Source organism: Cebus imitator, unplaced genomic scaffold (genome assembly GCF_001604975.1).
Source record: "Cebus imitator isolate Cc_AM_T3 unplaced genomic scaffold, Cebus_imitator-1.0 Scaffold391, whole genome shotgun sequence".
NCBI lineage: Eukaryota > Metazoa > Chordata > Mammalia > Primates > Cebidae > Cebus > Cebus imitator.
In genome coordinates, this window is record NW_016107706.1 from 613535 (window position 1) to 623650 (window position 10116).

The window sequence follows — 10116 nt, forward strand, 5'->3', positions numbered from 1 at the left end:
TACATTGTAGGGTTATTGTAAGGATTACATAAAATAATAAACAAAAATTACCAAGCACTGTGCCTAGCACATAGAAAGTGATCGACAAACAAGCTATAGCTGATAATAGTAATTCAATAAATGCTTTTTGAATTAATGATATAAAAACCAGACAGTCAAATAAAATCGGTCAGTGGAAAATGATTGGCTGTAGTGTGCCAGACATTTCCATAAGTTCTTTATTCGATGTTTAAAATCATTCTCTGAAGAGAGGGCATATTTTATTAATCCTCAAGTTCTTCAGCATATTAATAATAAAAGCTTGGCATATAATATCAACAAGTCTGGCTATTGTACCCAAAGAAAATCCAGATTATTTTAAGGTGAGTTTGCTTCCTTTTCATCTGATTCATCATCCATAACCTGTTATATGCCTTCTACCTCTGAAATATAAAACTGCAGCATGTCTGAATTCCATTTTCAGAGTGATGATTGAACTAGGGAAGCTGGTACAAGAACCCTGGAGTTTCAGTCATACGATGCCATCTTCAGGGCTTTTGTAGATCATGTCTCCTCCATCTTCCTGCACGGTTGGCCGTAGTCCAGTACCTAACACTTCCCTAATCATTGCCACAGTTTCATCATCTTCAGATCCTGCTTCTCCTGAAGATGCTTTCTCAGTAACTGTGGTAAACCAGATGCAAAGAAGTCTATGATTGTTGAGTAAATACCTGGTTTCAGTGAATTCCAGTCTTATTCTTCATTTTCCTTTGTGACAGAGATGAAATCTGGTCCAAAGAAGACATTTGGTATTCCTTCCATCCTAAATAACTGCCTAGCCAGAGGGGAGCAAAATGCTGCAGCTGAGGTGGGAAAAATCCATGGTCCTTGTCTCAAAAACTGGTTTTCCTGGTGTAGACTTTAAACTGTTAGGATTTGGGGTATCTTGTGTTTGAATAAACATGTATCTCCCTGGGTTACAAAAGGCTGCAGGTAGTGGGAAAAGTGGTCTTTGAACAAATTGATGCAGAGGCTGTTTCTTAATGGTGTATGGATTCTTCAGCACGACAGAATTGCCTGCACAGCCCTGGCAACAGTCGCAGCTCCCCAGCCCCGCCAGGCTGCCACCCCCGACCCCGGGCTGCCATCTTAGTCCAGGGGTCTCCATCTTTGTGCCATTGCATAAAGCGGACAGTATTATCTCTGCTTTCAGGTGAAGCATATGAGGTTGACACAGGTAAAGCATCCATTCACATAGTGAAGCACCTGCCTTTTGAATCCAGTGGTGGATCCCAGGGCAGTTTAACATGTTGGTTAAGTCAAGGCTGTGGACTCAGATAGGTTCCTTCTGGGCTCCAACACCTACTTGGCTTCTTACAGTGCATAATTTATTAGCTTCTTTTAGTCTCACTTTGCTTATCATCAAGGCTGGTATACTTACACACATCTAAAAGGTGTGCAACACTCAGAGAAGATAATGGGCTGTCGGTTCCTGCTAGGCTCCGCTTCTCCAGCACCCCACACATGCTCAGTTCAGCGTGTTCCCAGAGTGGGGACAGACCTTTGTTGTCAACAGTATGTCCTGCCACATTTTCTGTGCGTGAAAGACTGTGATTGGCCTTTCCATGATTTCTAGGGATGTATAGAAGCAGGTTGCCCTTTCCCGATGCCATGTTCTGGCATGTAGACAAAAAGATAATTCTTAGAGTTAGAATCGGGTTTTGTCCCCAGCTGAGTCACAATAATGTGATCACCCACTCTTCACTCAAGTACTATCATTTGCCTTTGTCTTTTACAGGAGACCAGAGGGTCGGGTCAGGCCAGTTTTCCAGTGCCTTGGAGGACACATGCAGTGCCCCAGACCTTTAAGTTAGTTTGTCTTCCTTCTTGTTCCCTATATCCTAAGGTTTTATGAAGTACCTCATGAACCCACCAAATGTGTCAGGAATCCCAGTTAGACTGTACGACTTGTGGTCAGTGACTCAGAAGTGTCAGTAATCACTAAAACAGAAATGAGCTTGATGCAAAGGCCCTCTCCCATAATTAATCAACTATAATCCCTAATATGTATGATCACAGTGCTATTATCATTGAATTAAAATGAACCGAAGGTTAACTTAATCTGCATTGATTACAGATTTTGAGAAATCTAATGGGCAATGTACATTTGTCTGAAAATGAGGAAACACATTATAAATCTACTTTTCTCAGATAGATCTTCAACAAGTCACTTCACTGCTGTCATCCCTAGTTTTATACTGTGAAAACTAAAATACTTTTTAAGAATGCCTGCCCAGCTTAGCTCAATAAAAATGGGTCTAATGAGAAAATGGATTTGAAAGGGCTTATGGAAAAAGGTGAAAGCATTATATTTATGCTAAGAAGTACCATGTTTAGAAAAGTTTTTTTATTTTTCTATAAAGAGCACTGGACCAGATATTCAGAAGGGGATTTAAAATTTGTTAATGTAGACAGAAGTTTATGGAAGCCAATTACCGTAGTAAGAAGCAAGAGGGAGTGCTGTGGAGTCATTTTTAGCAGATCTAGGCACAGAGCCTTCAGTAAGTGATGATTATGAGCAGGAAGCATTATAAAGCTCTGTTTCAGGAAAAGAAGTTTATCTAGCAGAATGAAAATTGCTCATGCCAATTAGATATTTTAGTTTAGCTCACTAATAGGGGTATACAATACACAGTAATGAATTCCTCTCTATACCCCACTTCTTGATTCTCAAAGGGTTGCTTACAAAAAAATCCAGAGTACAAAGAAAATGAGGAAAATCCAAGAATTATCAATGGACAAGATTGCATATAAAACTGTTCCAGTTGACTGAATCTTCTTGTTAATTAAGCATTAATGGAAAGCCCATGATTTACTTAACCATAGAATATCAGCACTTGGAAGGATCATAGAGAACATCAAGTCCAAGGATCTGTATTATGCTCCCTGGAGAGCTTCTACTGATCCCCTTTAAGGGCTATCCCAAGAATAGGGAAAAAACTCAGCAAAGTTCTGAGGCTCCTAATATACTATACTCCCAACTTCATGCTAGACTAGTTCTATTCAATATCTGATCAACACTTAGGCTTCTCTGAAAGTTGTTGATGTCCTAAAAATTTATATGAATAGAGCTTACAGGTTTTTGGAGGATAATGGCAGCTGTCTAAATTAGAATCAATTCATACATCCTCCAGAAAATGTACAGACCATTAAAGAAAGCAAAGAAAACCACCCTCAACCATGCTGTAGCATAATTAGGAGACAGAGATGACTAACATCATCAGCTCATATGTAAGTAGGGGAATAAATATTCAAAACAGCAAAGCCAGAGCCAGCTTCAGAACTCACACCCAAATGGAGCATCGGGCAGAGACTACGTGGGAAAGAAGAGGACAGCAGGAGCCTAACTGTGATGAAAAACAAAATAAAGCACACCAGAGGGAAATGGCTTCACCCTCAGTGGAGAAAAATGAGAGCATCTAAAACCTGGTGAACCAGAACACAGGCTATGGATGGGGTTAGGGTGGTTATAAGGAAATTGAAAGGAAATGATCTTAGAGTGCATTGCTTCTGAGGAATAAGGAGGTAACCAACAGAGAAGACGTTTTCTGGAATCTTCACAGTAAATGAAAAGACGGAAACAAAAGTTCAAATCTAAGGGTCATAGAGAAACAAAATGCTTGTAAAATTAGGAAGCTAATTAATTTTTCCCCTTCCCCAAGCAGCCACCATTAAAGAAACTGTACTTCAGCATGTCAACAAAGAATGTGGTCTTGAATTAAGCAAGCTGGTAAATTATCCAAACTCCTTAACCAAAGTGTCCTGAGGTACAGAGCAGGGAGAGAGAAATCCCAACCAGCAAAAGGAGTCTGCAAAATCCCCATGAAGAACTTGAGATGAGACAAGAAATTGTAATGGAAATTCTATTCAATGCTGGGTTCTGTGGCTCATGCCTGTAATCAATCCCAGCACTTTGAGAAGCTGAGGTGAGTGGATCATTTGAGGTCAGGAATTTGAAACTGGCCTGGCCAACATGGCGAAACCCTGTCTCTACTAAAAATACAAAAAATAGCTGGGCATGGTGGCATGCACCTAGAGTCCCAGCTACTTGGGAGGCTGGGGCAGGGAGAATCCCTTGAACTTGGGAGTTGGAGGTTGCAGTGAGCCAAGACCATGCCACTGCAATCCAACGTGGGCACCAGAGTAACACTATGTCTCAAAAAAAAAAAAAATTCTATTTGATATATTTTTAAAAGTTATGGACTTTAGAATTAGATAGATGATCAGGAGATTCTACCTAATATGCTGTATTATGTTACAAACATATATTGTTACTTTTTTCTAACAATATATTGGAAACATTATTTCACCATGTTATTAATTATTCTTCTACATAACCATTTTAAATGATTGAATAGCATCTTATATTTATTGCACTGCTTTGACTTTATTTAATTTCTTCTTATTATAGAATCAAGTCATTTCTATTTTTTTGTTATTAACAGCATCATAAAGGATATCCTTGTTGTGATATTTTTGTGCTCATCCACATTTTGCAGACACCAAAGGCAAATTTGAATATTATTGAATTGTGCTCCAAGAAAGCTGTGTTCATTTACACTCTGACTAGCTGTGTATGTAAGATCACAACCCTTTCCTGCTTGGCAGTGGATCCCATGTTTAGACATTTATAGGAGACTTTTGGGAACACTATCATTTAACAGGGCAATGCCATTTTATCACTTCCTGCCCAACACATAAGCTTCATCATAACTCTCATGAGTGTTGAGGATTAAATAGAATGATAGATGCAGTACACCACATAGCAAGTGCTTACTAAATGTTTTCCATTCCTCTAGTTTTCTTGAACCCATTTGTATTTCTTGGCTTACAGTCTCTTAAAAGCAAGTATTTTCACTTTTACTAATACTTTGTTGAAAAAGACTGTTCTATTGTATCAAGGCTTGTGCTGCTTTTATTTTCAGATTTCACAAATAAGCCCACATCTGACAGATTCATGTTTCTGCTGTTTCCACAAAACTTCCCTCACCTGCTTCTTAGCCTTCTGGCTATCCTGGTGAAAGTCCTCTTGATTTCATTGGCTGCTCTCTGGAGGTCCAATTATCTCTGTAACCAACAGAGCCTCCCTTCTCAGTCCTGTTCATTGACCTGCTCCCCTGTTCCATATTGGCAACTCAAGAAGTAGAAATCTGCCTGGCCCCTTGTCATGCTTACAACCTCTAGTCAGGACCCAACTGACTCACTGGCCTGCTAAGTCAATGAATCATAAGCCACTGTGACTCAGCCCTTTTCCTGTTGTTAAGATAATGAGGAAGTCTCTTCACAGAGTCATGACATTCATTATCAGAAACAAAATTCACTGAGATCAGTTGATGAACATATTTTTATTCATTACAGAGAAAGGTCACGTTAAGCTGACAAATAGAAACCTAGAAACTGTTTTATAGGTGATATTGGAGGAGACAAAATAGACCAACCTGCCCTTTTTGAGTGAAACAGAATTATTCTCTTCTCCCAAGTGAGATGTAATGACTGCAGTAGTGGGTGAATTATTGAACTAAAAATGTGGAGGGATGGTGTGAAAATAACAAAAAGCTATTAAATGTAATTTTAATCTCTGACACACTAAGATGAATGACATAAAACTGAGTATCTAATGGTTTTATATTTTTATAAAGTAGTCAATCTCCTAGACTTAAGCTGCTTATGAACCAATTCTTTTTTTGAACTTCAAACTTTGAAAATATATTACAAAACATTTTTGGAAACTGTAGTATAATAAAAATATATTTCATCTTTATCCCAGGCTCCTGTCACAGAGATCCTAAAACTCCTGGAATTTCCTGAGAGATAAGAGTGTCTTGTTATTCATAAGGAGCCCCTTTCGATCACATTTAAATTTATGTTAATGTAGGTACTTAGGTTAGGGTCTCTAGATAGCCTCAAGATGGAACTGGATATCAGAAAGACTAAGAATTAGAGGGTTGGAATTTTCAACCCCACCCACTACCTCTGGGAAGGGGTAAGGAGGCCTGGAGGTTAAACTCGAAAAAACTCTTGAACAAGATTTAGTGAGCTTCTGGGTTTCTGAACCGGTAGAGGTTCTGGGAGGGTGATGCACTCAGATAAGACATGGAAGCTCTACTCCATCCCCCTCAGTACCTTGCCCTATGCACCTCTTCCATCTGGCTATTTTGTTTCCTTCATAATCAACCAGGAAACGTAAGTGAAGTATTCCCCTGAGTTCCATGAGCCATTCTAGCAAATCATCAAAACTAAGGAGAGGGTCATCGGAACCCGTGACATAGCTGCTCTGTCAGAAGCACTGCAGGCCCAGACTTGTGGTTGGCATCGGAAGTGGGGTACTCTTGTAGGATTAAGCTCTTAACTTGTGGGATCTGAACCTAACTTCAGGTAGATTGTGTAAGAATTGAATTAAATTGTAGGATATCCAGTTGGTGTTTGGAGACTTAGAGAATTGCTTGAGATGGGGAAAAAGCCCACACATTTGATATCAGAAGTGTTGTGTGAGAGTATAGATCGTGTTTTTCCAGAGAAACTTAATATGTAAACATGGCATTATGTTAGGCATAGGAAGACAAAATTTGGTATCTGCTTTTTAAAAGCTCACAATTAGTTGGGCCCAAAATTCATGCATATGTTTAGTCATTCAGTCAATCTGTCTTCAATGTCTATCAGGTAACAGGTGCACTGGTGGAAATCAACATGAAGAAAATTAATCTTCTGCCCTCTGGAGGCATGCACAAAATGATCTCTCATTGTGGAGTCATGTTGTAGAGGCCTTGGCATGACTCGCATCTTTCAAACACTCGTTCACATTTTTTTACATTGATGTGTTACAGCAACAGTGAGGGAGATGTTGTCATTCTGTTTTACAGGTGAGAAGTAAGATTCAGGGACCTTAAATCATGTGCTCAATGTGGTGCAGCTAACAAGTGTCAAGGCTGGGATTTGAACCCCTGGCTTATCCTGACAAATCCAAACTCAATATTAGCCCAAGAAAATGCTCTAAACTTTCATTTGATACAAGTTCAAGTGTAAGCTTCTCCTTCCCTCTGACTTCAGAATTTACCATTTTGGAGAGCAAATGAAATCACAGGTGCCATTTTGGTGGCTAGACTGGCTGGGTGTGCACTGGTACTGCTTCCAAATGTCACACTCACTAGTGTTAATATGAATTAAGGTTGGTGTGATGGTGAATTTTATGTGTCAACTTGACTGGGTCATCAGATGACCAGAGATATGGTCAGACTTTATTTTAGGTGTTTCTGTGATTTGGGGCGGAGAGGGGTGATGGAGTAAAGCAGATTGCCCTCCCTAATGTGGGTGGGCCTCATGCAATCTATAGAAGCCCTGAAGTGAACAAAAAGACTGACCGTCCTCCAAGTAAGACAAAATTCTTCCTGCCTGACAGCCATCACACTGGGACATCAGTGTGATCAAAAGGGGCTCAAAAGGGACTCCTTACGAATAACAAGATACTCTTATCACTCAGGAAATTCCAGGAGTTTTAGGATCTCTGTGATAGGAGCCTGGGATAAAGATGAAATATATTTTATGTTATACTACAGTTTCCAAAAATGTTTTGTAATATATTATCAAAGTTTGAAGTTCAAAAAGAGCATTTGTTCATAAGCAGCTTAAGTCTAGGAGATTGACTACTTTATAAAAATATAAAACCATAACAAATCTTACACACACACCCCATTGGGTCCGTTTCTCTGAAGATCCCTGACTAATATAATCGGCATGGCTCAATATTAAAGGAGAGTGAAATTTGCCATGCAGACATCCAGGCTGGGGCAGTGCCGTTCAGCAGCACTTTCTGTGATAATAGAATTGTCCTGTAGCTGGACTATCCAGTATAGTAAGCCCTAACCACATATGGCTATTAAACAGTTGAAATAGCTAATGATACTAAGGAACTGAAGTTTAAAAATTTTTATTTTAATAAATTTAAATGTCTATTTAAATAGCCCAATATGACTAGTGGCTACCATATTTAGAATTTCTCCAACCAATCCAGATTTAGAATTTCTCCACTTTATATTAATGATTTCTACTGTGTGTGTGTGTGTGTGTGTGTGTGTGTGTGTGTGTGAGAGAGAGAGAGAGAGAGAGAGAGAGAGAGACAGAGAGAGAGAGAGAGAGAGAACAAACAGACAGAGATGGTCATTGTTTATTTTATATCTTTCCTACTAAAATGCAAAGCCATTTAGGGGAGAGAAACTGTTCATTTCATTCCCACTCTATCCTCAACACATAGAATAAGACCTTGAAGAAAATTAGACCTCAATTAATATTTGTTAAATGAATGATTTTGACTACAAGTATTTAATAGTAATCTTGAGGCAAAGTTCTTTGAATGCCCAGATATACATAGGTCTAACTAGCGTTGTGTTATTTTATTTTAGTTTTGAGACAGAGTCTTGCTCTGTTGCTCAGGCTGGAGTGCAGTGGTGCAATCATAGCTCACTGTAGCCTCCAGGGATCAAGTGATCCTCCCACCTCAGCCTCCTGAGTAGCTGGGTTTATAGGTTGGCACCACCAGGCCCAGCGAATTTTTGCATTTTTTGTAGAGACTGAGTTTCACTATGTTGCTGAGGCTGGTCTCAAACTCTTGAGCTCAAGCAATCCACCCACTCTGCCTCCCAAAGTGCTGGGATACAGGGATGAGCCACCTCACTCAGCCAAGAATATCAATGTCTACCTGTTACATATTTTTTGTCTTTATTTGCCCTGAGTCATCATTCTAGTTGGTAAAATTGAGGCAAGACTGGGATTTGCAAATGTGAGATGCTGTCCTCAGCTCTGGAAGGTTGGAGCTGAGAAAACATTTGGAGAAGCAGCTGAACAGCGTGAACATACTGAGGAGTACATGAATCCAAATACATGGGGCCACAAAAGAGCGATGTATATAAGCCTGGTCCCAATGTGCTCTTTGAGAAAAGATTGAGACATCACTTTGCTCTATTAGCTGGAGCCTCTTGACTTCATAAGGATAAAAGTGTTTCTGGGTGGTTATTTCTGGCTGACTCTGTGTCTTTCCTGCTTCCTCCTTTTCTGCATGGAACTTCATAGCTTTGTAGCGGAAGGGTCTCCAGAGAGTAATGACCACAGGGTGTGATGTTGCGATTTCAAACAGAAAACCAGTGCCAGCTTGCACAGGTGCAGCAGATCTGGGAGCCAAACATGGAGCTTCTCTGACTGGGTCCCCCATGTGGAGGAGGCAGGGAGCAAGGGGTGACTCCACCTGCTGAGAAAGATGCCCCTCAGCCTCTTTTTCCTTCCTTCTATTTATAGTACCAGCCCCATTCCCCCAGTCCTTTTAAAAAAAAGACTGGGAATTACAGACCTGGGAAGTGGCCTGTATTAGTCCATTTCCATCCTGCTATGAAGAAATACCCGAGACTGGGTAACTTATAAAGAAAAAGAGATTTAGTGGACTCACAGTTCCATATGGCTGGGGAGGCCTCACAGTCATGGCAGAAGGTGAAGGAGGAACAAAGGCACATTTTACATGGTGGGTGTGGTGGGATGTGCAGGGGAACTGCCCTTTATAAAGCCATCAGATCTTGTGAGACTACCACAAAAACAGCACAGGAAAACCTGCCACCATAATTTAATTAACTCCCATTGAGTCCTTCTTATGACCTGCAGGGATTATGGGAGCTACAATTCAAGATGAGACTTAGGTGGGGACACAGCCCACCATATCATGACCCTTTGATCCAGAGGACCTGGAATCACCAGCATCATGCACAGTTCTATTTCTCTGGGAAGGCTGGAACGAGACAAACATGGATTGGGAGCTTTGCCTGGATGGCACAGTGATGACAGATCTTCTGAGTGTTTGCATTTATTCTATAACTCATCATGAGGAAGACAGTATTGCTTGGGTGTGCAAGATAAGATGGAAAACCAAGATCTGGTATCCTGTGGAGTTACCAGGTCCTTTGTTGTCCCATGCATAGTGGCCTCATGAAAATGGGAAAGAGGACAGTCAGCAGTAGTGCCTCTACATTCTCCTTTGGGTATTTTTTTTTCTTGTTTCTTTTCTTTGCTTTTTGCTTTTCTCTTCTTTTCTTTTCTCTT

At 40.2% G+C, this 10116-nt stretch overlaps 1 pseudogene; it reads right to left on the minus strand.

The window, feature by feature from the left end:
• Positions 1–319: 319 nt before the first annotated feature.
• Positions 320–1288, minus strand: LOC108289078 (annotated as a pseudogene).
• Positions 1289–10116: the final 8828 nt, after the last annotated feature.